This window comes from Castor canadensis, chromosome 19 (assembly GCF_047511655.1).
Source record: "Castor canadensis chromosome 19, mCasCan1.hap1v2, whole genome shotgun sequence".
NCBI classification, from domain to species: Eukaryota; Metazoa; Chordata; class Mammalia; order Rodentia; family Castoridae; genus Castor; species Castor canadensis.
Genome location: NC_133404.1, coordinates 38,249,541 through 38,274,914, shown reverse-complemented (window position 1 = coordinate 38,274,914; position 25,374 = coordinate 38,249,541). Strand labels below are relative to the sequence as shown.

The 25,374-nt window shown below is 47.4% G+C and overlaps 1 protein-coding gene across 4 annotated transcripts in view; it reads left to right on the top strand.

Moving 5' to 3' along the window:
• Positions 1-7,591: 7,591 nt before the first annotated feature.
• Klhl25 (kelch like family member 25) overlaps positions 7,592-25,374 on the top strand; it is a 32,437-nt gene continuing 14,654 nt past the window's right edge. The window contains exon 1 of one of the 4 annotated variants that reach the window (XM_020185785.2): positions 7,592-7,767. The gene's annotated coding sequence lies outside the window, so the exon portion shown is untranslated. Of the gene's footprint in view, positions 7,768-8,045; positions 10,930-10,949; positions 14,121-25,374 lie in introns of those variants that run through there. The other 3 variants (XM_020185786.2, XM_074061546.1, XM_074061547.1) reach the window with 3 other exon arrangements.

Below are 25,374 nucleotides of genomic sequence, written 5' to 3'. Positions count from 1 at the left end.
CCCATGGGGAACATTGCATAGTCAAACCCTAACATCAGCCAGGCACAGGTGGCTCACGCCTGTAATCCTAGCTACTCAGAAGGCAGAGATCAGGAGGATTATGGTTCAAATCCAGCCTAGGGCAAATGCTTCTAGAGACCCTATCTTGAAAAAACCATCACATAACAGGGCTAGCAGAGTGGTGCAAGTGGTAGAGCACCTGCTTAACAAGTGTGAGGCTGAGTTCAAATCCCAGTACCACTAAAAAAAAAAAAAAGTAACATCACCTCATATCTTTTTTAGTAAAATAGCCCATTCCTGTCATTTGCGATTTTCTAATTCAATGGTCTGTTTGTTGTTTTTGCTATTGAGGTTTGAGAGTTCATATTTTTGGATACCAGTCCTTTGTTGGATATGCATTCCACAAATATTTCCTCCTAATCTTATCTTCAAATTCTCCCCACATGGACGGACTGTCACAGAAAAAAAAATTTTTAATTTTGATGAAGTTCAATTTATAAATGTTTCATTTTTGGGGTCATTCATTGGTGTTGAATCTCAGAATTCTCTATCCAGCTCTAAATCCTGAAGATCTTTGCCTAGTTTTCTAAAATCTCATGTTTACACTTAGGTCCATAATGCATGTTGAGTGGATTTTTATGTAGGATGTATAAGGCATGAGAGGTCGAGTTTTGTTTTGTTTTGTTATTTGTTTGCTTTTTTCGTTACTTCAGTCCAGTTTGCTGAAAAAGAGACCATCGTCCATTGAACTGAATTTTTACTTTTGTCAAAAAAATAGTTGAGCATATGTGTGGGGGCCTATTTCTGAGTTCTCTGTTCTAGCCTGTGAATTTAAATGTTTATCACTTAGCCAGTCTAGTACACTGGTTGCCACCATAGCTACATAAATAGACTGATTTCTCCCACTTTATTTATTTATTTATTTATTTATTGTGGTTCTGGGGTTTGAACTCAGAGCTTTCACCTTGAACCACTCCACAAACCCTTTTTTTTTTATGATGGTTCTTTCCCCCCCAACCCAGATAAGGTCTCCAGAACTATTTGCCCCGGGGCTAGCTTCAAACCACGATCCTCTTATCTCTGCCTCATGAGTAGCTGGGATTACAGGTGTGAGCCCCCAGTGCCTGGCTTTTCACTTTGCTCTTTTTGAAAATTATTTTGGTCTTCTAGTTTCTTTGTCTTTCCATATAAATCTTAGAACAAACTTGTCTATGTCTTTAATTTGTTCCTCATTTAGAAAAAAAGACATCTAACTTGTACCATTAAGCATAATGTTAGCTGAGAGATTCTTACAGATACCTTTTTTTTTCTTTGAGGTAGGGTCTTACAATGTAGCCAGCTGGCCTAGAACTCATGATCCTCCTGCCTCAGCCTCTAGGGTGCTGGAATTACAGTATGTACCACTGCACCCAGCTTCTTACAGATACTTTTAATCAAGTTGTAGTAAGTGCCTTCTATAACTAAGTTGCTGAGAGTTTTGATCGAAGACAGTTGTTAGATTTTGTCAAGCGCTTTTTATATGTCACTTAATATCACACAAATTTTCTTTTTTTAGTTTGTTTATATGGGGGATTAAATTGATTAATTTTGGATTGGCAAAGTAGCCTTATATACCTGGATTTAATCCAATTTGTTCATGGTGTATGATTCTTTTTATATATTGTTGAATTTCCTTTGCCAAGGCTTTGTTGAGGACTTTTGTGTCTAAGCTCAAGAAAATATTGCTCTATAGTCATTCTCTCTCTTTCTCTCTCATTCTGTTACTGTTTTTGTTTGATTTTGGTGCTAGCCAAAATTCTTTCCTCTTGTATTTCATGGATGATCTTATATATTATTGGTGTTAATTCTTTAAATATTTGGTAGAATTTCCCAACAAAACTATCTGGCTTTGGGTATTTCATTTTTGGAAATTTAAGAATTACTAATCTTTCTCTTCAGGGGTTATAGGACTAGTCAGATTATCTGTTTCTTGATGGTTGAGTTTCAGTAGTTTTTGGTTTTTGGGGAGTTTGTTTCTTACAGTTGTTAAATGTATAAATGTAAAGTTACTTAGAGTATACTTTTATAGTCTTTGTAATGAAAGCACTACAGGATGCACCCTTTTCATTTTTCTTTGTGCTATTGGGGTTTGAACTCAGGGCTGCGTGATTACTTGGCAGGGCTTGACCACTTGAGCCATGCCATCAGCTGTTTTTCATTGGTTATTTTAAAGATAGGGTCTCAAAATTTATGCCCAGACCAGCCTGGACTGCGTGCAGGCTAGTCTTCTATTTGTGCTTCCCTGCATAGCTGGGATGACAGGTGAATAGAACTGCACCCAGCCATTAGTTGAGATGGGATCTTGCAAACTTTTTGTCCAGGCTGTCCTAGAACCACAATCCTCCCAATCTCCACATCCAGATTGGCTAGGATTATAGGTTTGAGCCACTACACCTGGCCCTCTTTTTTCACTCTTGCTATCAACCATTTGTTTTTGTCACTCTAACTACATAATATCAAATTCAATTATTTTTTTTCAGTAACCAGACTTTTTGTTTTCTGGTTATGTTGCTCTTCTTTTTCTGGTCTCTTGAGGTAGGAACTGAAGTTATTGGTTGGAGACCATTCCTCACTTCTAAGGTAAGTAACCAGTGCTGTCAGTTTCTCTCTCAGCACCGCTTTTGCTGCATCCTACGTGTTTTGATATGCTACAATCCTGTTTTCATTCATTTCCATGGAATATTAATAGAAGTGTCAGGCTGGTGGAGTGGCTCAAGCAGTAGAACACCTGCCTAGTAAGCATGAGATTCTGAGTTCAAATCCCAGTACTGCCAAAAAAAAAAATCCCAAAAAACAATTGTCTATTACACATTGTCCTTTATATACTGTCACACAAATCATGGCCAGGGTTCAGCCCCTGCACTGAAAAACAAAACACACTTACAAACCCTTCTCTCCTATTTTGAAATATACAGTAAATCAGTAGAAATGATAGTCACCTTACTGTGCTGTAGGGCAGCAGACTTTTTTCTCACTATCTAATAATTTTGTACCCTTTATATAGCTTTTTTTTTTATTGGACTGGAGTTTGAACTCAGGGCTTCATGCTTGCAAAGCAGGTTCTCTACCACTTGAGCCAATCCATTTTTCTCTGGTTATTTTGGAAATGGGGGGGAGTCTCTCAAACTCTTAGCCCAGGCTGACTGCAATCCTCCTGATTTCAGTCTCCCAAGTAGCTAGGATTATAGGTGTGAGCTGCCAACACCTGGCAGCTTTTAATATTATCTTGGAAAAACATCTTGTTGAGATTCATTGTGTGTGTATTATTACTAGTATCATTTTCTTTGAGACTTTTTGACCTGTGGGTTATTAAGAAGTGTGTTGTTTCATTCCTACACATTTAGAGATTTTCTGATTATCTTTCTGTAATTGACTTCTGGTTTGATTCCATTATGGCTGGAGAACACAAACTGTATAAATTAAATTTCTAAACTTTGGTAGTTTGTTATGTGGCTTGCAATACAATTCACCTTATTGCATGTTTCATGAGAACTTGGGAACAAAAGTGTATATTCTTTACATTGCTGGCTGGAGTCGATTTGAGCCTGTCCCGTGATTGGACTGTTTGGGTCTAGTGGTTCATTGCTGAGTGGTGAGTGTTGAAGTCTTCAACTGCAATTGTGGATTTATCTGTTTCTCTGTTCAGTTTAATGGTCTTTACTTTGTGTATCTGAGGCCTGCTGTCTGGTATGCATGCATTCAGAATCAATCACTGTGTCTTCTGGGTACATTGATGCTTTTTATCATTAACTGTTCAAATCCCTCTAATTGTCATTGAGCTATTCGTGGTTTGCTTTTGGCTTTTTTTTAAGGTAGCTCCATCTATATTTTCCCAGGAAACCTTCAATATCATTGAGGTTCTCAAAATATTTTATTATCCTGTTGCATGCTGCGTGAGTATGTACACATGGTGCTTTGATATTTGCACAGTATAAGCAATTATCAGGTAGAAGTGCATGCTCTGGAGATCTGGAGGAAAGACAGGGATTGCCAGGTGTGTCAGGTGGCAGGAAGGCCTGTGATTAAGGTGACATTTGAGCAGAAGGCAAAGGAAGCAAGAGAGGGACCCACGTGGCCATCTGGAGGAGCAGTCTGGCTATAGCCAGGCGAGACAAAGGCCCTGAGGGGGGTGTGCCTGCCTGAGGCCTAGACTGTAAGTTCAGTGGGCCTGGAGCAGAGTCTTTAGGTGCAGGAAGTTGAGAGGTGACATGGGAAGGGAGACCTGGCCAGATCCTAGTGGGACAGTGTAAAGACTTGGTTTTTACTCTGAGTGAAATGGGAGCCACTGGGGAACTTCAAGGGGTAGAGAACATAAGGAGATGGCAAAATAAATAGATCCCTCTGACTGCTGTGTTGAGAGTAGACTCCAGGGGGCAAGGGAAGAAGCAGGGAGATGAGTGGGGAGGCTGCTAAGAACCAGAGGAGAGAACACAGTCATGTGGAGCAGCCTGGAGGTGGCAGTGAGTGGTAAGAAGTGCTCAGATTGGCAAAGACTTGGATTGGATGTGAAGAGGGAGAGAGCAATGTCAAGATTTTCCATCTGAACAAAGGAAGGACTGAGCTGTGCTTTCCTGGGATGAGGAGGCTCACACCATATCGGGATTGGGAGCTCCATGGGACATGTTAGGGTTGAAGTGTCACTAGCCATCCATGGGGAGATATGGCCTAAGCAGCCACACCTGTAGGCCTGCAGCTCAGTGGAGGTCAGGGTGGGAGATTGGGATTGGGAGTTGCCAGGGCTTGCAAGAACATCAGGCATGGGCCTGCTCAAAATCAGGTAGAGTATGGATGTACCTAGGGGAAAGGTCTTATTACCCATCTCCACTCACATCCTGCATACTCCAATATTTGAAAGTCTGGAAAGTGTGGAGCAATCAGCAAAAGAGGCCAAATCCAGAAAGAGGCAGCCAAGAGTTCAATCATCTATTAACAAATATGCATTGAATTCTTAGACTCTTCAGACTTTAGACGCTGGGCCACCAGGAATACTGGATAGATGGCAGTCCTGGAGGGAGAAGGGTTTTGGCCAGGACTGTTGGTTGACACCAGGCATTTGCTCATTTCTCCTGCTAACGAGAACCCCTGACTCTGGGGAAGTCAATGTACTCACACCAAAGTCTACATTTCCCAGCTGCCCTTGCAGACACAAACTTCTATCTTATTTAAGTCACAGTTAATTTTGGCTTTTCTGTCATATGCAGTACACCCTACTTATAACTGATATAAGATTTATTCATAGCTGAGTGTAAGTAATCAGTGCTGATTTAGGTCTGTAATCCTAGATACTTAGGAAGCAGAGATAAGGATTTTTGGATTCAAGGCCAGCCTGGGTAAAAGTTCAAGAGACCCCATCTCAACCAATAAAAGCTGTGTGCAGTGATGTACTCCTGTCATCCCAGCTATGTGGGAAGTATAAATAGCAGGGTTGCCATCCAGGCTATCTGGGGCATAAAGCAAGATTCTATCTCAAAAAATAACCAATGCTGGTGGAGTGGCTTGAGTGGTAGAGCACCTGCCTGGCAAGTGTAAGACCCTGAGTTCAAAACTGCCAAGAAAAAAAAAGGGAAGATAACTAATGTATAGCACCAAGAATTCAGAGATGAATGTTATACTCTCTGCCCTCCTAAAGCCCTCTGTGTACTGGGCTTGACTGGCAGTTATTGGGTCCCTGGTTGCTGGCTGAGAAGGGCTATGACTGTGCTCCAGGGTCCACAGGTGGACGAAGGCAGATGGCAAAGCAAACTCCATCTCGTCTTTCCCTGCTTTCCTTTCAGGTCATATCTAAATCCAATAGCTCAACATGTGTTCTTGCTCTGATTTCCTTCCATTGCCTATATTTGACTTTAATATATTCTACTGGGTAATTTAAGCCTCAGAGTTGAAGAGGGAGAAAAAAATGATAACCTGGACCAGATTTTAGATGGTTGGCACATATAATTTCACAGAGAGCCTGTAAGGGATAATAAGCAATGCTTGTGAACTTGCTAAGAAACAATTTTGCATGTGTAGCCTCATCCAACCAACAATTATATAAAAACTCTAGCTTTGGAAAATTGGCAGGCTCCTAAAACTACAAATGTGATCTGTGTCATTTCTTTAAAGTGGGGCAATTATTTTGATGCTGCCTTTTTTCCTTTGGAAGGTACCTTAACAGCACACTTACACTTAACCAGCTGCTCACCTTTGGCCAGCCTTACTGTTAGATATCAGAACCCCTGTGTTTTAAATGTCTCCAGATCTGAGACACTAGATTGCGCATTTACTAGGTGCATGACTTGCCTTATTTTATCTTTACAATAACCCTATAAGGGAGGTTTTAGAATCTTCCTTTCATCCCCAACTACCAGGCACTCCGGCTCAGAGCAACCTGCCTGTAGTCCACACAGTTCTTGAGAGAGGCGGAGCTGCCACTCAAACCCTATCTCAGGCTGCTTGCCTCTATGTCAAGTTGCTTTTCTCCAAATACCCTTCTGGATGGTGCCTTCTCTTTTGTCTTACTGTGTTTGAAGCAAGGAATCTCTTATGGCTAGTATAAGTAGCCTTCTGCCTAGGGACTCATTTTTTGGTTTCTACCAATCACAATCCTGCCTGTCTTCAAAATCTTTCGCACAGTCCCCTCCTTCTCCTCCACTCATCTCCTTTGCAACTCCTATCTACATAAATTCTACTTCCTGGGAAGTCTCCCCACTCCATTCTTGGCTCTTAGAGCACTTTCTTTACCAGGGCTCTTTGTATCCTTTAGTGAGCTGCTTGAATTATTGATTTTCAGTGGGAGGGGAAGGAAAGGACATTTATTGCACATTTACTTTGACTAGGAATTTCCTAGGATTAATTCCCTAAATAATTTTATTAGACGTTTTTAACTGCCGCTTTACAGGTGAAGAGATTGAACACAAAGCAGGCTGGAGTGGGGGAATGAGTCGAAGCCCAGGCTGCAAGGATATGGATTTACAGTCCCTCCCCCATCCCTTTGAAACCAGCTAGCATGGGACAGAGGTATCCAGGTATGGGTCTTTAATGAATTAAGGGATGGATGGATAAATGAATGAATTTGAAGGCTGGTTTATGAAAGGAGTTCAGTGAGAAATGACACAGGAGAGCTGAAGTCCCCTCCTGAAATAAACAGATTTCAAGTACAGATGGGATTTGGTGATTGCAGAAAAATCCCAAACAAGCCCAGAATAAAAAGAAAGGGGTCCCTTAACACTGGTACAATTAAATTGTGGCTCCGCAAACAGGTCTACGTCCCCAGTGATTTGGAGACAGAAGAGGCGTGTGCAATTCACAAAGCTTCCTCCTCCGGAAAGCTCTAGAATACTGTCGCGTTTTGTTCCCAAAGTCGCACCCCCGGGGCGGGCAGGAGCCTACCCCTTTAAGAATGTGGTCGAAGTCCTTTTCCTCTCCCTGCCCCGCCTTCCCGCTGTACCGGCGCGACCTGGGCGCCCGCCCCTTTTTTCTCATGCAGCTACACTACGGGTTTGGCAGCCCATCCGTCGCAGAAGCCCAGCTTCTGATTGGCTGCTACGCTTCGGGCCGGGAGGCGGGGCGGGAAGGTCGGAGAAACTAGTTTGTTGGTGGCGCCTCTGCCGTGCGGCACCGGGAGCGCGTTTCGGGCTCCGGCGAACCCGCCGAGGGACGCGGCTGCGGTGGTGGCGACGGCTGGGACCACGGAACTCGAGTAAGCGACCAGGGGGTGTCTTAACGCGGCGAGGGGCAGCGCCCCGAACGGTGAGTACCGGGGCTGGACTGGGCCAGGCTGGGGGCGCCGTCCCCTGGGCCGGTTTGCGTCCGCGACGCCGGGGGCTCGTCACCCCCATCCCCCCCACCCCATCCCCGGACCGAGGCCCTAGCAGAGTGGCCTCCGGCGGGCCCGCGTGTGCCCGGGAGGAGCGCGGCGTGGCTGGGGTCCCCGCAGCCATCCCAGCCACCGCGGGGACAAAGGGGGGGGGACTGCTGTCAGCCCCCCGCCCCCAGCCCCCGGCCTGGGTCTCCCCCGCCTCGTCGGTGCCTCGGGACTCGGCTAGGGTTTGGGCTGGGAGCTCCAGGCCAGGGAATGAATTGTTTTGCAAATGGATGTTGCGCGCGGGAGCTGCGACTCTTTCCCCTGGGAGTGGGTGATTCACTGAGTCCGCCGACTCTTTTGGAAAAATTACTATCGATCCTAGAAAGAGGAGGCTGTCTGTCTTGGAGGATGTGAGCCGCCAGGCTGTGCGCCCCAGCCGAGCGAAGTCTCCGCGCTCTTGGTGCCAGCGACGGCCCAAGGGGGAAACAAGGGAATGTCACCACCAGCCTGGTCCCGGGGGCCCCGCCGCCCTTTTGCCCTAGGCCGTGTATGTCCAGACCGGCAGGCTCCCTCGTTTCTGTTTAGACAACTGTCCAACAGGCAAGGAATGGTCACACGCCCAGAGTCACGCCCACCTGCCCACCTCGGTAGTGGGCACAGCCTGGCAGGTCCAGAGCTCATCGTCTCCAGCCTGCCTCTCCCCTGCACACGTCTTGCCCAGACCGGGGACTCTTTTGTGGTTGGCATGTCCCCAACCCCGACCCCTCTTTTCTCCCGCACTGTTCCCTTCCAGGCTTTTTATTTGGGGGAACTAATCCCACAGGGGGCACCAGACGCCTTTTTGTGCCCTGCTTTGTGGAGTCCCCAAGTGCATTCTCTCTGTCTGAGCAAAGAAGAATTTCTAACCAAAGGAAGTAGAGGGCAGACCCAGGCCCCTTGGGTTTGATCTGGGCTGGATGGAGTCCTGCTGAGTCTCATTCTTTGACCATGTGGAAGGTTCACTGAAGCTTGGGTCTTCCCTCCCAGGAGAGTTAGAGCCAGGTATGCCAGATGTCTTGGCAGGGTGGTTTCACTCTAGCCTGGCAGTGGGGCATGGAGAGAGCGAAGTTGCCAGTGTCGTAAGAACCAAACTCAGGTGACTGACTTCGACCTGACCCTGTGGTCTCTCCCCTCTCATAGGTGAAAGTGATTTTGTGCAGTGGGTCTAGGATTTCTGGGGGGTCAGGAAGTGTAGGCACAAGGTCCTCCCCACCCTGGGGCCGATTTGGTCCTTGGAAGACCAGGGTCCTGGAGTTGACAAGCTGTGCCTTGTGAACTCCCAGGCCCAAAGCTATTTTTGTTTTGAGTCATTTGTTAGGAAGTGACTCCAGGAAGATTGTTGAAAGGCAAGTAGAGAAATGGAGAAAACTTCTTCCTGGGTGTGGGGCTGCACCTCTCTTTGTAGAGAGCACTGTAGGCAAGTTGTATGCTGGAGCAGCCCGATGTCCCTTAATGGCATTTTAAACTTGTGGGCACTCAGTGTGAGGAGAGAGCAGGAAGAAAAGAAAGTGCCCATGTGTCATCCAGGAGGAGGGGCAGCATAGGTTGAGTGAGCATGTTACATAGCGAGTGGCTTTATTTATTCACTCATTGATTAATTCATTAATTGTTTACACAGATTTGACTGGGGACCCTGCTTTCAGGGACCTCTAGTCGAGGAATTGCAGAGAACCCCAGTGAGAAAGGCAGAAAGTAGAGCTAAGGGGACAGAGGAGGGCCACAGGTGGTGAAGGCCTCTTGGGGAGAGGATGTGTGGACTATGTAAAGATGAGAAAGGCATGCCACAGCCCAGATTCCAGGCTTTGGGCAGGGGGCCATTTCTCCTACCACCCACCCACACTTCTCCCAGGTTGGTGTCAGCTCCAGCAGCAGATGAGGTCAGGGTGAATGCAGTGGGAGGTGATGGAGAAAATGGTGTTCATTTTCTGGTAGTAATCCAGATTCACAGGAGGCTGAGTGACCTCTGGATGCTGCCTCCCTTTGCGGGGGGTTGGGGGTGGTGGTGGTCCTGGGAGAACTAACCACACTGGCCCCAAGGACCAGCCCTATTGCTTGAGCTCTTAGTCCTTCTGTACCTGTCAGCAGTGTGGGCGTGGCCTGGCCAGATGGGGCTGGCAGGAGCAAACAGAATGGCCTGCTGCAAATGAATTGGCTGATTGAGATGCCGGTTTTCATCTTACATGGTAAATTTCATAATTGAATTGCTTTGGCTAGCCAGAGCTGTTGAATTGTTTTCAAGCCCGGAAGCACTTAGTTGGGACGAGCAGAGGGAGGCAGGAAGAGGGAGAATTTACGTGCACAGCTTTTAGTTATAGCATCTCAGCAGGATTTAGCTATCTGTTCCTGAGTGAGGGAAGTACCCAGCTCCCACTGCAGGTTTCAACCCCTTTGCTGGAATACTTCTTTCCCTGAGCAGCACTGTCCCCATACCAATTGTAAAGGTACCTAAAGCTGACTGCAGGTCCCTGGAGGGCTGTAAGGAGCTGAGAGCCAATGCTGGGGAGATTTAGAAGGGCAGATTGGGGCTTTGGGATGGGAAGGGCTCAAGTTTCTTCAACATAGGGTCAGTTAGTGGAAGAAAGGAGCATGGGCTCTGGCTTCAAATGCTGCCAGTGTGTCTGTGATCCCGTAACCTCACTGAGCCTTAATGGCCCTTTTCGGGAGTATTGTGAAAATTAAACACCACCTTACCTTTTGTGCCTTCCTCTCCTGCCTCTTAGTGCTAGACTTTCCCTTTTCTGTCCTGTCTCTCTGCCCTTTTGGATAATCAGGGGAGGGTGAGTGTGGCTTATTGACCCTTTTTTTTTTTCATGTGGCAGCTCTGTGGTCTCAGAAATCGATTTTTAGCTGGGAAATTGCATCATATTTTTTTTGCAAATACATAAAAATTTCCCTACCCATTCTTTCCCTACTACCCCCCTACACAGTGATCTCCTTCGACCTGAGTTGGGTACAGAGTCTGCAGTTCATTTGGGCCACCTCCTGTTTCCTTATGACCAAAGCCTGAGAACAGCTCCACCTCCTCACCATCCCCCAGTGGTGTCCCTCAGACCTGGATCACTTAAATGGTAGGAGTCTTGCCTGCCCCACCCTGCCCCTGTCTGGCTGTGACCAAGGACCTTGCAGGCTCCCTTACCTCTGTGGGCTTTGGTTTGCGTTTCTGTAAAACAGGTGGATGCTCTTCTGCAAAGTGTTTCTATTAATTGTCTCACTGTAACTTCTCAAGGGTTCTTTCTAGTTTGATGTTAAGCAGCTTTACAAGGCTTGGGGACTGGAGGGTGTGGCGATAGAACACCTGTCTTGCAAGTGCAAAGCCCTGATTCAGACCCCATCTCACCAAAAAAAAAAAAAAAAAAAAGAAAGAAGAAAAAAAAGAAAAGGCTTGGGTTGTTCTCTTAGCCTTGTAGGCAAGAGGAGTTCCAGAGGTGTCAGTGGAGTGTGGAGAGGCCAAGTTTGAAGTCAGGAGTTGGGTGGGTTCTAGCCTCTGATGTGGGCGTTAGGCAAGTTGCCTTCTCTATCTGGGCCTTAATTTTTCTACCTATAGAATGAAGGGTGCTGTTGGCAAGCTCCCAGACATGGGACACTGGGAGCTTCCCCAGGTTCCTTTCTAATGTCAGTGAGTAGAGGCTGAGTCAGATTTTCCCGGCAACTCCAGGGGGCCAGGACTCTTCTCCCTTCAGCCTCCTTCAGTTCCCTGCCTGCTGCCTTAGTTTGGACATGGCATGCATGTGGATGGGGGACGGTGAAACCAGAAGCCTGGGTCTGGGAAGCACCAGTCTGGCCCCAGGGGGAGCAGCTGTGAGCTTGAAGGAAGGTGGTGTGTGTGGGTGACTCATTTCCCAAGGTCTCTCTGACTGGTCCTGGTCAGGGAACTGAGCAGCAAATGTGGATGACCCCCTTTCTATAATGGACAGGGTGAGCCCTAGCCTGGGGGATGTCCCCTGGGCACAGATCCAGTACCACCTCTTAGAAGAGAGTTGGACAAAGAGCTTAGAGAAGCAGGAGGGATTATGAGGGAGCCCAGGGGGACAGGAGGAGGAGACTGAGTGCCAGGCTTTGGCAAGGAGGCGCCTGCAAGACCAGTTGGATGGCTCCTCCTGCTGAGCAGGGCCGTGGGAGAACTGTGGCTGCTGCTGCTTGCCTGCCCAAGGACCTTGTTCACCTTTGGTGCCACTCTCTTCTCCCCTCTGCCAACTCCATCCTTTTCATGTCAGATGGGTGCTCAGGAGTGGAATGCAGGGTAAAAGGGAAACAAAACCTCACTTATTTTCTTCCTGTTTGGCCCCCAAGCACGAGCTGACCACATATCAATCTAGGCCAAGCGGAATTAATTTCCTAATTAAGATAAGAGAAGTTTTCCTTGTTCAAACCCCTAGGCTGAGCTGCGTGCCAGGTTTGTAGACGGCCAGGCCAATTTGTCTGGGCAGGCAGGAGTGAGGGCTAAGAGGTGGGGAGCTCTTTTTCTAGAAAGCTGTGGAGGTTGCACCCAGCATGCAGTTTTAAGTTCAGCTGCATTAGTGCTGGTCCTGTGAGATCTGGGGCAGTGAGTCCCCTAATCCGTGAATGCCTCTGCTGTAAATTCACAGCCTAGGAATTCTGAAGGAAAAACGTATTCAGCTCTGCTCATGCAACAGCGTTTATTTATATATTTATTATTGTTTTTTGGCAGTTGTCCCTGGGGTTTGAACTCAGGGCCCTGTGCTTGCTAGGCTGGGGCGCAATCATTTGAAGCATGTCCCCAGCCCACATAATAAGCATTTATTTTGTACCTTCTGAATGACTTGCCTTAGACTTGACACTGGGAAAGAAAGGCTCAAAGATGGTCCCTATGTGGGTGGGATCTCAGCGTCTGACAGTGAGTTAGAAAGTCAGTGGTCCCAGCATATTGCTAGGGTGTGAGTGGCACATTGAGAGAGTCTGCCTCAGTTTCCATATTGGAGAAGAGAGCAAGTGGACCATTGTTAATTTCTTTATTCCAAACGTGTCCAATGAATATCTTTTTCCATCTATTTTCTGCCAGACTCTGGACTTCAGAGGATGAGATGAGCAACCCCCTGCTCCCTTCACCTGTGGGAGGCTGACAACTGGTAGACAAAATAAATGCAGCTGCGGGGGAAGTAGACGGGCAGGTGATAGAAGACAGGATCCACTTGGATGAGGGTCTAAGGAAGGTCCCTCTGGGGTGGTTACACTTGAGTCAGCCATGGAGGATCTGAGAGAGTCATGTCACTCCAACCACTGCAAAGGCTGGAGAGGGGTGCAGATGAGGCACAGGGACCTGCTGTAGCCTTCTGATGCATGGGGAGACTGTGCTTCTGATGCAGGATAAGATTATGCTTTTAGATTGGTTTGTAAAATTTTAAATAATACATCAACAGTTTCCTTTTACAAATGAACACCATACAGAGAAAAGCTTGGTGTCAAAGTCTGTGTCCTCCTGCCACCCCCCCTAGTGTGAGTGAGTGTCCACATACAGATCTGATTGTGTATGGATTTGGATCCTACTCAGTATTCCTCAACTCTCAGTGTGTGGAGGAGCTCCTTCCCTTTTCATGGCCACAAAATATTCTATCCATATTGTGGCCAAGTCACCGTCTTTCATTCCATTCCATCCCAATGAGAGACTTCTAGGTCATGCCTGACTTTTCCCCATGAGATCAATGAAGTCTTGGATAGTCTTGATCATGTGGCTTTAAGAGCTTGTGTGACTATTTTAAATTTTCATTGGTAAAGTCAAATGCCTTTCACAAGTACTCAGTCTATTTTCTTACTAGTAACAGTGTCCGAGTGTCCATTTCTTCACATTTCCATCCTTGATTTTATCCACATTTTCAGCTCTAGCTAATATGATAGAGGGAATCTTCTTATTCCTTTAAAAACAACCAACCAAACAAACCAGTGACCCAGTTTATTCATGCTTTCTCGTTGGATTCTAATCCCTCTTTGTTTTTCCAGAAGATCAAGGTTTAGCGAGTGCTGGTTCTGCCTGGAGATAGAGCAGGGCTCTTGGCCCTGTGTACTCATCTGTGAAATGAGGCCTTTAATCCCTGCCTGGCCCTGCCCCCGGCTAGCTGCTGTGTGCTGTGCATGGGAGAACATTCCTGAAACTTCGTGTTATGCTTACAAGCTCTACAAGCACCAGGAGACATGATTTTTTACTAGCGAAAGCAAGTATCTGAGGCTGAGACATTTGAGTGAATTTGACTGTATCGAGGGGAGGGCTGGTGACTTGGCCTGCGCAAAGTGGAGGCGGCTTCAGGTGAGATGCACATGACCTTAATCTGGGTGAGACAGAAGCTTGACTTGGCTTGAGAGTGCTTCCCAGAGGGCTGGCCCACACAGTGAGCTACCTCCTTCTGACCCACATGCAGGAGTGATGAAATGAGCCAGCAGGGAAGGGACAGTCCCTTACCTGGACCAACTGAGAAAAGATTCAGAGAGGGGCATTGGCCCCCACAGACTGAGCCTTGTCTACCTGTTGTCAGAGGCCAAAAGTTGCAGCTCCAAAGCTGAGAATGTCATGGATATTACTTTGGGAATCCTTTTTGGCTTCCCTGTAACAGGAAGCTTAGAATGAGCAAAGATTTATCTGAAGGGTTCTGGCAGTAGGAGGGGATGGGGAAGCTCTGGATGTTATGGAGAAGAAAAGGCAGCTCTCTCACCTGTGGAAAACCAGGCCCTGTGTTCCCAGGGGGCATCTGCCCTCTGAGGGGTTTGTTAAAGGATGATGAGGCTGTGGTCCCAGAGGAGCTCTTTGCCTCTGGGACTCAAGTGTCTGCGGACAGTTAGCCAGGCTCTCCTGCCATTCCCTGAGTTGGCTGTACCAACCGTTCAAGAAGCAGCATCCAGTCTGCTGCCTTGCCTTGCCTGCTTTCCTGGGGATGACTCAGAACTAAGTCCCAGAGAAGGCTTCTGTTATCCCCATCAGCTCAACCTCTAGGGACAGAGGTGGTGAGGGAGACAGGGCCAGGGAGGTAACCTAGGGGACAGGGGTCCCCAGAGGGCTCTGGCAGGGAGGAGTCCTGACATACTGTGCATATGGTAAGGGGAGGAGGTGAATGCAAGTTTCGCTTATACCGAAAACCTCTTCATTCTGAGCGCCAGTGTTTCCTAAGTGGATGAGGGGATCATCGCACTTCAGGTGGTTTTAAGTGGATTCCTCTAGAGGCAGGAGCATGAATGGGCCACCCTCCTGGGCTCTGCTCCACTGCCATCCCGAGCCCAGCTCACAAGCAGATGTCTCATTGAGTTGGAGTGAGGTTGAATTGCCAGGTTCGTCTCGGGCTCCAGTGACCACTGGTGTTATCTGTGTTGCAGGAAGTTGCAGATGCTATTTTTGTCACTCCAACCAGGACTTTTATTGGAAGGTACAATTACAAGCAATGTCAGGGTTTGACCAGTTGGCTAGTCTTTGGGCTGTTGCCATGGCCAAGGCAGTGGCCCAGAGCACACTGATCATTGGGGCATGTAAAGCAAGACACATTTGCATGTGAATGCAAACCCACCCCAGGCGCTGGGGGACTTCCTCAACTGCTTCCATGCCTGCAGTTTTCTTGGAGACAAAAAGAGGCCTTTTCTGGGTTTTGCCCAAGTAGTGCATCTGAGTACCTGACAGTTGACTGGTCCTGCAGCCGAGGAGCATGCTGGGGAATTAGTAAGCAGTGTTGTCCCTAACTTCGCAGGAAGTTGGAAAGTAAAAGTTCTGAGAACCTACTCTGTGCTACCTGCTCTGCTAAGTGCCAGGGACAGCCCTTGCTCTCAAGGCTCACCTGTCCAGCAGCTGAAAAATGCAGAAGGTGCTAGCTGTCCCTGGACCTGCTGGATGAGTACCTGGTAGGCTTTTAATACATGTGCGTCATGGCTTGAGGCTGAAGGGGTGCACAGGGTCACCCCCACTTACCCACATTTTCACTTTCCATGGCTCCAGTTAATCGTGGTTCACTGTGGTCTGAAAACAAATGGAAGACCCCAAAAGTTAGTAACTGATAAGTTTTAAGTAACTTTTATTATAGTGTATCATTGTAGTTGTTCTGTTTTATTATTGGTCTCTTTCTGTGCCTAACTTATAAATTCTAGCACAGGACTATGCATATGGGGGAAATGTGGACTGCCCAAGATTTCAGGCATCCGCTGTGTGTCATGGGACATGTCCCCAAGGATAAGGGGGATTATCTGTATTTGTTCCTATTGCTGTGCAGGAAGTCACCACAAGTGCTCAATTATTAGTGCAGAGCTCTGTATGCCTGAAGTCCAGGCTGGCTCCTCTGGGTTCTTGGTTTCAGGTCTCAGAAGTCTGAACTGGAGGTGTTGGTGGGCCTGGCTCTCATGCTGAGGCTCTGGGGAAGAATCAGTGTCCAGGTTCTTTCTGGTTGTTGGCAGAGTCGGGTTCCTGGTGGTTATAGGACTGAGCCCCTGTTCCCTCCTTGCTGGCTGCAGCCTGGTGCTGAGCTCAGCTCCCTCCAGGCCTTCACCCTTATAGGCCCTTCACCCTTGTAAAGGGGCATCACATCCTTTTCTGCTTCAAAAATGTGTCTTCTACTAATGTGATCAGTTGGAGAAAACTGCTTTTGAAGGGCTTGTTGGGTAGGTCAGGCCCACTTAGTTTCTCTCTTAAGAGCAATTGACTGATAACGTCATTGATTACATCTATAGCAAATGCCGTGTAGGGTAATATGGTCACAGGAATAAAGGAATAAGACCACAGGGAGGTGATGGGGGAGGATTGTGGGCTGTCTTGCAGTTCTGCCTGCTCCAGGGCTAATGCTGATGGGACTGTATAGACAGGATTAATAATGGCAGCTCTCCTCTTGTGACTTGAGTGAATTGTGTGCTTAATTCTTGACACGTATTCTCTCATTTAGTTTTGTGGACAGTATCTTGATGTAGGGACATTTATTTTCACTACCACTTTCCAGGTGAGAAAACTGAAGCTCAGAGAATTTAAGTATCTCAGGCCCCTTCTCCAGGTGCTGGGATTTGAACCCAGGGACACTGAGCACCCAGCTGGCCTGTTGGGCTGCATGAGGTTGACATCTCCAGTTCGACTTGTGGGAATTATTGAGCACCATCCAGAAAAGCACCAAAGGTTGTTCTTCCCAGCTAGAATTCAAATGTTTAAACATGAAGCACGTGGATCCCATCTCAAGTCCTGAAGAAGTACAGAATGCAGGCCAGTGGGAGAAAGGTTACAATGCCTCCATAAAGGAACAGAGTTAGATTCCAGGAGACCAGACAGGTATCCCTCCTGCCTGCGGGCCCAGTGCATAGTAGGTGCCCAGAAATGACTTGCTGTGTTAATTTTTTAGCATCTGCTATGTATAAGACCCTCTACATGCTGAACAACTGAGAGTCCAGGTGGGGGTGGTGAGGAGAGGGATTATGGAAAGAGGGGATTGGAGAAGGGAGAATGGGTAGGAGAGAGGGCTTGGGGTGGGCAATGGAGCCAGAAAACAGGAGCAGGCTGCACAAGGCTTGGATGTGCAAGCCTCATTGAAGGCCTTTGAGCAGGAGAGATGGGTAGTCAACAGCTAACCGTTTAGTTCAGGAGGGGTGGGAGTGGGGAGAGTTGGGGGATGGGCCCTCACCTAACCCATTCTGCAGCACTGAGGGCGGGTCTGGCAAAGAAGGCCCAATGCCCGGTTCCAGGAAGGAAGGTCTAATGGAACTTGGTGGCCAAAGAACATGCTGAAAGTGTACATGTGTGAGTGGCTATTAATGGCACTGTGGATTTGCTATAAATATGCATATGTATGTAATTTCAAGAGACAAGAACCATCAGCTGTGATGCCCAAGTGCAACCCCTGTACTTTTCTGTGGGAGGCCCTGCCCTCTGCAGAGCACTGAGGTCTGTTATTTTATAGGAGAGGGAGGTGGCTCTATGTGAGACGAAGCCTTTTGATAATGAAGAGGGCAGTGGAGTGGGCCGACTGAGAGTTGGGGCAGGGGGATGAAGAACCCTGCACAGCTCCCTCACTTCCTAAGGACTTTTCTTTCTCTGAGGAGGATAAGGAAGTTTGCCAACCCAGTGTTCTCAAAATGAGATTCTTTTGAGGCCCCACTGGCCAAAACAATTTTAAAGGTAATACTGAGACATTATTTGCTGTGTTTATTTACTTCAGAGTGCATAACCCAGTGAACCAGTGTTTTCCAGGTAACCCATGCACTGTTTCAAAATCATGCTTGGGTAAATGAGCCATTCAAATTGCAAGACAGGCTAGCAGAGAGGAATGAGAGTACGAAAGTTCATTGATGGGGGCTCAGATTCCACATCTCAGTGAACTTTTAAGAAACTACTGCTTGCCAGGCATGGTGGTGCATGCCTATAAACCTGGCTGCCCAGGAGGCAGAGATTAGGAGGATCATAGGTTTAGACCAGCCCAGGGAAAAAGTTAGCTAGACACCATCTCAATAAATAAACTCGGGCATGTTGGAGCATGCCTGTAATCCATGCTATGTAGGAGGCATAGCTAGACAGTTGTGGTCTGAGGTCAGCCCTAGGCAGAAGCGCAAGACACCATCAGAAACACAGCTAAAGCAGCAGGGCACAGCTTGTAATTCTAACTACTAGGAGACAGAGATCAGTAGGATCCTGGTTCTAGGCCAACTTAGACAAAAAGTTTACAAGACCCCATCTCAACCAGTGAGTGGGCACAGTGGAGCGCAAATAGGAGGCTCATGGTCTAGTCTGACCCAGGAATAAAGCAAGACCACATCTGAAAAGTAACCAGTGCAAAGAGGAGTGGCTCAAGTGGTAGAGCACCTGCCTAGCAAGTGTGAGGCCCCGAGTTCAATCTTTAGTGCTGCCAAAAAAGAAAAAAAAGAAGACTTGTCAAGTTTTAGTGCAATATTAGAGCATCTGAAAAAAGACTATTAAAATCTCCTTAGTCTAGCTGCCTCCTTATGTGAGACTGGGCTTCCTTCATATTCTTTAATCAAAACAACGTATCTGAGCAGATTGAATGCAAAAGCAGATATGAGAATCCAGGCACTGTTCTCAGAGAGAAATTGTTCTTTAGAAAATTGATGAGTGAAAAACAACTCCAGGGCTGGAAGATGCTAAGTTCAGAACCCACTAACAAAACATCAACAAAAACCTGTTCTAATTTATATATGCACCTACTTGATTGTTCTTACTTTGAAGTTAGCTAACATTTAATTTTTTTTCCTCAGTTTTAATTTTGAGTATGGAAACTGTTAATAGGTAAAACCATGAGACAAAAGCCTCTCAGGTCCTCAGTTATTTTTTTTTTAATAAAAAAAAAAAAATCCCAAGACAATAGTTTGAGAATGGCTGTGTCACCCAAAGTCCCCGAAAAGTAGAAATGTGTATCAGACCCCGTGTCCAGCAGCTGACATCTGGCTTCCCCCAGAAGCCACGCAGCAGTCCTTTGGGGGTGGTGTTTCCTGCCCATTTTACAGCTGAGGGAATTGGAGCACTGAGAATAGGATTCTTGGACGCAGGTCTGAAGCTCAGAGGTGACAGTGCTGGCACCTGGGAGGTCCCAGGCGGATGTAGCCTTGAACACCGACTCCCACCAAGCTGTGGATGTGTGTGCACTTTCCTAGTCTCCTGTCTGTACAATTGGGACAGCTCAGGTATTGCCAGGATTCAGAGAAAGGAAGCACTTTAGGCCTCTGGCGCAAAGGCAGGCAGAGGCTCCTGGTTAGCACAGTGATCAGACGTGAGTGTTGCATTTCATACTCCGCCTCAGATTCAAAGGTGAGTGCAGTGAAAACTGAGGCACCCCTGCCCTCCTTCCCAGGGTGGCTGTTGCCAGCACAGCCTGTCAGAGAAAGCTGTGCATCTTCCAGTGGGTGCATGGACACTGTGCCCAGTCAGAGAAAGCTGTGCATATTCCAGTGGGTACATGGACACTGTGCCCAGTCAGAGAAAGCTGTGCATATTCCAGTGGGTGCATGGACACTGTGCCCAGTCAGAGAAAGCTGTGCATATTCCAGTGGGTGCATGGACACTGTGCCCAGTCAGAGAAAGCTGTGCATCTTCCAGTGGGTGCATGGACACTGTGCCCAGTCAGAGAAAGCTGTGCATATTCCAGTGGGTGCATGGACACTGTGCCCAGTCAGAGAAAGCTGTGCATATTCCAGTGGGTGCATGGACACTGTGCATGCGGGTGTGAGAACGGGTGTCTGATTTTTAGTACATGTGCATCCTGTGTGCACACTTCTCATTTTAGTGCATAAAGCCCGTCACTTGAGTTTTGTACAGCTGTGTAGTGCACTGCTCTGTGACCTACCAAAGCTGAGCCACCCAGGCTTACTCAGGAGCACATAGGCCACTTCCATACCTTTGCCTCTGTGGCCAGGATATGATGGGAGCTCATGTGCATGTGTGACTGGAGGTAGGTTCCCAGGAGTGGAAATACTGGGGCAGAGGGCACGGCATGTTGTCTAACTGTTCTCTGGAGAGGCTGCCTGTCTCCCTCTTGCTTTGACTCTGGGAGAAATTATTGTGCCTTAGACCATAGGGATTCAGGATAGTGATTGACACCAAAGTTGATGGCCTGGGAAGAACAAAGCTGGAGGCAGGAGAAAAAGTCCATTTCCAGGAAGTGACTGTCGCCTTAGTCTTGGCTTTTCCTGCTCTCTACTCTGTATTCCTCACTCCAGGCAGTCATTGTAGGTGGTTATCTAGGCAAGTGTGCTTTTATCTATGAGACCAGACAGCAGGAGGGACAGCCTCTGCTTGCCAAGGGCCACATAGTTCTGATGAAGAGGGAGAACACCCGTAGGATACCATGTGTGCCATGGAGGGGGCTGGGCTTCCTGCCTTCTGTTTCTCTCTCTGGCTGGCTCTGGATAAGGGAAAGGAAGTAAGTTATTTCACCAAGTGCAAGAACTTGAGTGCCAAGTTCTTTGTCCCCTCTGTGCTAGAGCAATGGTGTTCTTTTCATTGGCCCTGTTCCTGTCTGGAGTCACAGCTGGGTTTACATATGACCCTGAACTCTGGGAGCCACAGACTTCGGCAACCCCACTGAGCCAAGAGGGAGAAGACTGGGATGGGGGTAGAAGCCGATAGCACCTGCCATCTACCCTGGTAGACTTGGAGGGGTCTGCATCACTTCTGCCGCCTTTGTTGCAGTGGTGGTTTAAGTGTGGCTTGGGGGTAGGGGGCTCCTGGTAAACAGAACTTTTAGGACAATATGGCATCAAACATCTGTCATTCTTCTCATCTCAGCCAAAGCCAAGATATTATTTGGTTTTTTGGATAAAAATTCAAAAAGCTGTGGGTTAATGGATTAGTACATCAGGGTTGTTATATATTTTGGGGACATTACAATTTACAGTTGACAGCCACAGAACCATACACTAAGTTTCATGAGGCACCAAAAGATGGGATCCCCAGTATCTACTCACAGTGGGTCCTCAGTCAGCCTTGTTCAGTAGCAGATGAAGAATAGGAAAATGGCAACCATGTGAAAAGTAAGGTAAAAACAGTCTGAAGTTGTTTCTGTAATTGCAACAATTTAATTCTTTCACTGTGTTTTCATATGGGGCTGGACTCCGCATGCTGGCCTTATATATCCTAAGTAAGCACTCTACCACTGAGCTATATCCTCAGCCTGGTGTTTCAATTTAAAGTATTTATTTGTGGATAAAAGGTGGATATAATAAACCAGAAGAGTTCTCTTTGCAGTTTCCCAACCTTTTCTTGGTAGCACCTCCCCACTCCCAAACCCTTTCTGACCTGTGTTTCCTAAATTTACCCCTCCCCTATTGCATTTTAATACCTTGGTGGGTTGTATGTTTTTATGCTTCATGCATAAAAACAGTAAGATTCTTTTTGTCCACCAGCAACTAATTTTCACCCCTACTTAGGAGCAGTATCCCCACCCCGGCCTGTGGAAGTACCTGTGTTTGGGGACATGAGTTTGAAGATTTATGGGTTATATCTTGCTCATTACTCTTATTTTTACAGTTGAGTTCCTGGGTATGCATCTTGGCCTCTCACTTGATCAGAGCTGTTACTCCAAGAATACAGGGGACTGGTCAGAGGTAGCTGGCTGCATCTGCCCCTGCTGGGGACTGGGGGGTGTGGCCCACCCAAGCGTCTTTAAAAAAAAATCTGTAGGTGAGAAGCTGGCCAAATCCATACATTGTCTTTGAGTAGCTGGACCAGTCCTGAGAGATTGTGAGGTTTTCTGTAAGGTGGCCTTTCTCAGGACACAGAACACAAAATGACCCAAGTGGCTGCACCCCATCAAGCCCACTGAGGGAAGGAGGGAAGGGAGTTCCTTACCTGTAGTGGCTATCTCAGAGCGGGGGTTCAGTTCTCTTCAGGATGTCACTGTCCTGATCATACAGAGCCTGGCTGAGACAGGCTGCTTCATGGGTGGACACAGAGAGGATGTGCGTTGATAGCAAACATGAGACTCCCAGACCTTCTCCTCTGTCCCCGTGGGTGCAGAGGGAAAAGTGAGTGGGACCTGGATTCAAATGCCACCCCCTTCCCCAGCATTAACATAGGTCATGGGAACACTCAGCCAGAGCCCTGGGCAAAATTTCTGACTTCTTTCTGCCTGGTTTCCTAACTTGTGCAGTTCAGGTGTGATTGGGCCTGAGGCTGAGGTGGGGATTAGATGAGCTGACACATAGAGCTCTGTTATCAGGAACCTCTGAGCTTCTGTTTTGTTATCTGTGAAACTACACAACAGTAGGGCTTGGTCGGATTGCACCTCTGGCTTCCTCTTGGCCCCAGTGAACTTGTGTGTCTGGTTCTGGCCACTGAGACTTGACTGGAAGTGGTGGGCATCCTCCCAGGTCAAGCATGTAATCACCAGCACTACACTTTCCAGAGCCCTCCCTTCTCCCTTTGGCATAGTGACTGGTGGCATGGTGGCAGCTCTGTCATCTGGGTTCCTGGGAGTGACAGTGAGGAGAATAACACTAACTGCAACCATGAAGCACGTACTATAAGCAAGAGACAAATCTCTGTCCTGTAAAGCCACTGTGATCTGGGGGTTGGGGGCTGTTAACAGTATAACCTCACCCGTCCTGATTAAAGCAGACAGGTCATAACTATGTCATGCTCGTTTGTGAAGATTAAACCTTCTGTGTAAAATGCCGTGGTGTTAGATAGTGGCAGCACCCATTTGACTTGGCTCCTATCCCTACCAGAATTCCCTGCTGGTTCTTGCAACAAGTGTTACTTCATCTTTCAGCAGGGTTTCACAGGCCTTGACCTCTTCCCTCCTGTTCCCTGCCACCTTTGTGAAGGCAGAGCTGCTGCCTTGGATAAGGTCCCACACAGATCTTAGCGCAAACCCTTCCAGCACTTCTCCACCATCAAATGGATTTCATTAGTGTTCATTAACTTGTAAGAACAGCTCTGGCTTCCCAAGGACCATGGCTAAAGTCAGTCCTGGGACTTGGCTATCAGTTATGGATGCTAGTGTGGCTGCCTTTTTCCAAGTGTGCTTAACACTGAGTGCATAAAGTGAAAAGGCTGGGGTAGGGCTTGATGTGGTGGAGCACTTCTGTAATTCCAGCACTTGGCAGGCTGAGGCAGGAGGATTGAGAGTTCCAGTCCAGCTGGGGCTGCATAGTGAGACCCAGTGCGTGGGAGAGGGAGAGGGAAAGGGGGAGGGAAGAAGAAAAGGAGCTAGGGTGTGAGCAGAGGACACTGAAGCAGAGACCCATCCTCTGGGGCTATTCCCACCTCCCTTCCCTTCACAAGCGCTGGCTGCAGACAAATTGGGGCGGGGGTGTAGGGTGCTTTTGTGATTCATTGCTCACAAGGGCTCTGTGTGTCTCTGTGTTAGGGAGGTGCACACGTGAGTGAGTGAGTGACTGTTGACTTTGTCCTTAGAACAGTGGGGGAAACTAGGTTGTCTTACCTGTGCTGTGTCAGATGCTGTGAGTGTGCACTGTTGGCTGAGCTCAAGGGTGGGCAGTGGGATACAGGGACATTTGGGGACTGCCTAAAGAGAAAACCTGTTTATTACCAAGCAGTGTATGAAGCAGACATTCTCACCCTTCCCTGGTCCTCTCTCCATTCCTGAACCACCCCCATGGCCAGACTATTGCTGTGGGAGGCATGGGGCTGAGGTGGGGCTGGAGGAAAGGGTGAGGCCAGGGGTTGTGGTGGGACTCAGAGCCACCCAGCAGACTGACTGCTGAGAACAGAGGGCAAAACTTAGTATGATTCTTATGACTTCACTGCATCAAAACCCACAAGAGCTGGGCATGGTGGTACACACCTGCAATCCCAGCACCCAGGAGGCTGAGGCAGAAGAGCAGCATGGGCTGTGTAGCGAGATACTGTCTTAAAACCCAACGGGCAAAATCTTCCACAAAGAAAGCTGAAAAATAAAACCACAATAAATAAATGCACAATGAAAAATATAAATAGTTCTGATCATCTGCATTTTCATCTACAACAGCAGGGTGCATACAGTCTTGGTTTTGGTTTGGTTTTGGTGCTGGGGATGGAACTCAGGGCTTTGTGTTTGCTAGACATGTGCTATAATGCTGAGCTACATTTCAGCCCAGACAATTTTTTGAATAAGTATACATAAAGGTTTTTTTCTTTCTTTTTTTTTTTTTTTAGCTGCTGTTTGGCTACAAACAGCTGTTTGCTGTTTTGTTTTGTTTTTTTTAAAGAAAGGCCATTGAAAAGTAGCTCAGGAGAGAATCCATTGTCTGATAATTCATGTGTGTCTAGAATGATCTGTAGCTCTGGTTCAGTGACAGTGGTCATTTATTTTACTTCCAGTGAACACTTAGATTTTCTGCTTGGTAAGGATGCTGGGTTTATCTGTCATCTGAGGTGGACGGGATGTCCATCCTGTGCTGGACCTAGGCAGGCAGGCAGGCTCTGAGCCGCAGCTAGAAACCCCGCCTGGGGGCAGCTGTTGCACAGCCCCCTGACCCTGCCAGACTAGTACTTTGTAGGGGGCTTGATCAAAACCTTCTGGAATTTTATTGATTATAAAAATAATACAGGCTGAACACAGCGGCTCAAACTCGGGAGGGCAGGAGGATTGTGGTTCCAGGCCAGTCTGGGCAAAAAGTTCTCAAGGCCTCATCTCAATCAATGGCTTGGTGTGATAGTGAGCACCTGTCATCCCAGCTACATGGGGAAGCACAAATAGGATTGAGGTCCACGCCAGCTCAGGCATAAACATGAAGTCCTGTCTCAAAAATGACCAAAGGAAAAAGGGCTGCAGGTGTGGTGCAAGTGGTAGAATGCCTGCCTAGCAAGCACCCAGCCCTGAGTTTAACAACCAGTACTGTTCCCCCAAATAAAATAAAAATACATACTCATTAAAAAAATCAAGTGACTTGAAACTGAGTGGACAGTGAAAACCTCTTGTTTTAGGTGGTGGTTGGGGATAATGGGGTGAGCTCAGGAGTTGGCTGTGTCCATATCCCATGGTGGTGGTGTGATGACAGCAGTGTGCCCAGTAAGCAGGCCAGGCCCAGTGCTGTTCTGACTGTTCTTAGCCCTCATCTCCCTGAATTCTCTCCACAAGTCTGTAAATTGACTACATGTT